The following is a 5,000-nucleotide window of genomic DNA, read 5'->3' as shown; positions in this document are numbered from 1 at the left end:
CCATTTCAGGTAACTTCTGTTAACAACGACCCTCTTGGTAGATATTTACTGGTCTCTGGCACTATAAACTCGTTCTCATTAACCCTGCTTAATATATATGGTCCGAACACGGACGAGCCCAATTTTTTCAGAAAGGTTTTTGATCTGCTTCCAGACGACAGTGACTCAAACATAATAATAGCCGGAGATTTTAATTGCTATCTAGATCCTTTCTTAGATAGATTATCTACACGACCAGCACCTGAAATTGCATCTGTAAAGCTCCTAAACAATCTTTTGAAAACTAGGAGTCTAGTAGATATTTGGAGGATTCAGCATCCTACAAGCAAAGAGTATTCATTCTACTCAAATGTTCACAAATCCTACAGTAAGATTGATTATTTTTGGACTAGCTCTAACCTTATTTCTCAAATCACCAATTCCAAATATCATAATATTTTGATCTCTGACCACAGCCCCTTAGCAATATCATTAAATATTTCCCTCCCAAAACAGGTTTATTCTTGGCGTTTCAACCCAAACCTTCTAAGCGATGACAACTTTGTTAAGAATATAACCTCTAAATTGAATGACTTTATAGAATTAAATGATAATGGTGAAGTGTCTGACTTGACCCTATGGGAAACATTAAAAGTTGTTTTGCGTGGTGATATAATCTCCTACACCTCAGCCATTAAAAAGAAGAGAGAGAGGAGACTGCTTGAAATTAGCAACACTCTTCCTAGTTTGGAAAGAATTTACCAAAATTCTAAATCACCGGAGCACTACAAAGAGATATTGAAGCTTAAATATGAATACAATGATATTATGAGTGGCCAAGTTAAGAACTTACTTTTGAAATTAAGGCAGAAACACTTTGAGCTTGGGGATAAACCCGGTAAACTATTATCACAACAGCTTAAAGGTTCCCAGGCTTCAAGAGCAATTCGTGGTATTAAGTCTAAAACAGGCATTCTTCTAACCAATCCTGCTGACATAAACCATCGTTTCAGGGAATTCTATTCTGAGCTTTACTCTTCCAAACGCAATGTTTCGCAATCTAATCTGAATGATTTCTTTGACTCTATATCATTGCCCAAATTGAGTGACGCTGCGACGAAATGTCTTGATTCAGACTTTACGCTGCAGGAAGTCATCAATGCCATAAAGTCATTTCCATCAGGCAAGGCTGCTGGGCCCGATGGTTACTGCGCAGAATTCTATAAGAGATTTTGTGATATTCTTGCACCACTTATGCTCAGAATGATGCATAATTCTAAAAGTAATGGAAAACTGCCAAAAACCCTTTATGAAGCAAACATTTCTTTAATTTTAAAAAAGGGCAGGGACGAAACTGACCCTGCAAATTTTAGGCCAATTGCACTTCAAAATTTTGATCGCAAAGTAATAACTAAAATCCTGGCTACTAGATTGAACAAATATTTGGCTTCTATCATCCATCTTGACCAGACAGGGTTTATTCCCGGTAGACTCTCTTTTTCTAATGTCAGGCGGCTACTCAATACTATTTACTCTGATTTTAGTGATATTAAAGGAGCTTCTATTTTGTCCCTTGACGCACATAAAGCTTTTGATCAGGTCGAGTGGCCTTATATGTTTGAGTCACTGCGCAGGTTTGGATTCGGGGAAACTTTTATCTCCTGGGTGAAACTGATATATGTAGAACCGTGCTGTTCTGTTTTGACGAATGGTGATCGGTCAGCCCCTTTTATTTTGCAACGCTCGGTTCAGCAAGGCTGTCCATTGTCTCCAGCGCTCTTTGCTATTGCACTGGAGCCGCTTGCGGTAACAATAAGAGAGCACCCACAGGTGAAGGGGCTTCAGGTTGGAGGAGTGGAAACGCTTATCAGTTTATATGCTGATGACATAATATTGTATTTATACAATGCTGAAAAATCAGTTCCCCCTCTTCTTGAGTTGATAGAGTCTTTTGGTAGAATATCAGGGTACACGATTAACTGGTCAAAGAGTGAGTTTGTGCCTCTTTCTAATACTTATTCACCAGGTTTTTTACAAAGTATTCCATTCAAAATAGTTAATGATCATTTCACCTACCTTGGTTTGACTATACCTAAGGATCCAAAACTAATATTTAAATTAAATTTCGCAGAATTTATTTCAAAATTAAAACAAAATATTGAATGTTGGAAAATTCTTCCCTTATCAATGATTGGACGCATAAACTCAATTAAAATGATCTCCCTTCCCAAATTTTTATACTTATGTCAAAATCTCCCCATTTATCTCACTGCAGCCTTCTTTAAAGACTTGGACTCCATTATTTTGTCCTACATTTGGAATGGCAAAAATGCCAGAATTTCGAAGGCACACTTGCAGAAGTCTAGGTTAGTGGGAGGGTTGGACTTGCCGGTATTCAAACACTATTACTGGGCTGCCAATGTTAGGGCATTAGTGTTCTGGCAGCAAGGATCCCTAGATAATCAGACGCTTACAACCCCTTTGTGGCTTAAGATGGAGGCCAACTCTGTGAATAATTCTTCATTGCCAGCTATGCTATTTTCCAAGTTCGAAAAGGCAGAGTCCTATAAGAATTTATGCTTTGTGGTAAAACAGTCAGTAAGAATTTTAAACCAGGTTAGGTGCTTTCTAAAACTACCAAATACATCAGTACAAACACCTATATGCTTTAACCATTGTTTTCTGCCTCCCTGGCATGACATATCATACCATGACTGGAGAAAGAAGGGCTTGGTTTCAGTTAACAATCTGTACATTGACGGTAAATTTGCATCATTCAACCAACTGAAAGGAAAATATAATCTCTCTAATTCCCATTTGTTTCGGTATTTGAAGGTTAGGCATTACACTCAATCAAAAATTGAAGATTTTCAAAATCTACCCCTGGAGCATGAAATTTACGATATTTGTAAGAGCCCTCCTTTCTCCAAGCGTCTTATTTCGAGAATTGTACGTCTATTTGATGACTGTATTGCTGCGCACACTGTGAAAACTAGGGATATTTGGAAAGAAGAGTTAGGTGTGGAACTATCTGAATCCATGTGGAACACTTGTTTGTCTAATATTCATTCCTGCTCTATAAACAGCAGACACCAGTTAATTCAATTTAAGATTGTCCATCGCTTACATTATTCCAAAGTCAGATTACATAGAATATATCCATCAGTCTCCCCAGTGTGTGACAGATGTAATATGTCAGAGGGTACACTGTCCCATGCTTTTTGGGCCTGCTCTTCGTTGGTAAATTTTTGGTCTAAAATATTTGACTGGTACTCAAAAGCATATCAGAGACCCCTTCAGCCCGAGCCTGGACTTGCTATTTTTTGCTGCTCACAAATAACAAGGACAATTCCAACTATAATGCGGCAACCATTGGAACTGGGATTGATAGTTGCCAAGAGACTGATATTGAAGGAATGGAAGTCTTCCACTCCTCCTTCCTTTCAGGTATAGATCACTGACATGCTATCCATAATACAAATGGAGAAACTCCGCACCACTCAAATGGACACATTTTTCCGTTCTTGGAACCCTTTCTTAACTCATTTTGAAAAAGCTAAAATACAGTAAACTAATTGTGTTCCTGTATTAACAACCTTTCCTCCTACTGCTGTACTAATTAAGAATGTAAACAACTGGCAATAGCTGTATCTGAGCCTTGTTTGTTTGTTTGTTTGTCTGTTTAATCTGAAAATGTAAATAAAATATATAAAAAAAAAAAAAAAAAAGAGACGCAGTACGACAGGATCGCTCCTTTCTTCAGTGAGAGTGTGAGTGAGTGAGTGAGTGAGTGAGTGAGTGAGTGAGTGAGTGAGTGAGTGAGTGAGTGAGTGAGTGAGTGAGTGAGTGAGTGAGTGAGTGAGTGAGTGAGTGAGTGAGTGAGTGAGTGAGTGAGCGACTGTGTGAGTGAGCGAGTGTGAGCGAGTGAGCGAGTGAGTGAGCGAGTGAGTGAGCGAGCGAGTGAGTGAGTGAGCGAGTGAGTGAGCGAGTGAGTGAGCGAGTGAGTGAGTGAGCGACTGTGAGTGAGTGAGAGAGTCTGTAAGTGTGTGTGTGAGTGAGCGACTGTGTGTGAGCGACTGTATGTGAGTGACAGTGAGTGTGTGTGTGAGCTACTGTGTGTGAGCGACTGTGTGTGAGCGACTGTGTGTGAGCGACTGTGTGTGAGCGACTGTGTGTGAGCGACTGTGTGTGAGTGACCGTGAGTGAGCGAGCGAGTGAGTGTGAGTGTGAGTGTGAGTGTGTGAGTGAGCGACTGTGTGTGAGTGAGCGACTGTAAGTGAGAGCGAGTGAGCGAGCGAGTGTGTGCGAGCGAGTGTGTGCGAGCGAGTGTGTGTGAGTGAGTGAGTGAGTGAGTGAGTGAGTGAGTGAGTGAGTGAGTGAGTGAGTGAGTGAGTGAGTGAGTGAGTGAGTGAGTGTGTGTGTGTGTGTGAGTGAGTGAGTGAGTGAGTGAGTGAGTGAGTGAGTGAGTGAGTGAGTGAGTGAGTGAGTGAGTGAGTGAGTGAGTGAGTGAGTGAGTGAGTGAGTGAGTGAGTGAGTGAGTGAGTGAGTGAGTGAGTGAGTGAGTGAGTGAGTGAGTGAGTGAGCGAGCGAGCGAGCGAGCGAGCGAGCGAGTGAGTGAGCGAGCGAGCGAGCGAGTGAGTGAGCGAGTGAGTGAGCGAGTGAGTGAGCGAGTGAGTGAGTGAGTGAGCGACTGTGAGTGAGTGAGAGAGTCTGTAAGTGTGTGTGTGAGTGAGCGACTGTGTGTGTGAGTGAGCGACTGTGTGTGAGCGACTGTATGTGAGTGACAGTGAGTGTGTGTGTGTGAGCGACTGTGTGTGAGCGACTGTGTGTGAGCGACTGTGTGTGAGCGACCGTGAGTGAGCGAGCGAGTGAGTGAGTGTGAGTGAGTGTGAGTGAGTGTGAGTGTGAGTGTGAGTGTGAGTGTGAGTGTGAGTGTGAGTGTGAGTGTGAGTGTGAGTGTGAGTGTGAGTGTGTGAGTGAGTGTGTGAGTGAGCGAGCGAGTGAGTGATTGTGTGTGTGTG

General features: G+C 41.9%; 1 protein-coding gene across 4 annotated transcripts in view; it reads left to right on the top strand.

Annotated features, from left to right (window-relative positions):
* aff1 (AF4/FMR2 family, member 1) overlaps positions 1 to 5,000 on the top strand; it is a gene marked incomplete at its 3' end in the record, with an annotated part of 40,126 nt that overhangs the window by 6,860 nt on the left and 28,266 nt on the right. The window lies entirely within an intron of this gene.

This window comes from Scardinius erythrophthalmus (genome assembly GCF_964197995.2).
Source record: "Scardinius erythrophthalmus genome assembly, chromosome: 17".
In the NCBI taxonomy this organism is placed as follows: domain Eukaryota; kingdom Metazoa; phylum Chordata; class Actinopteri; order Cypriniformes; family Leuciscidae; genus Scardinius; species Scardinius erythrophthalmus.
Note: the sequence above shows the minus strand (reverse complement) of the source record. Positions and strands in the feature narration are given on the sequence as shown.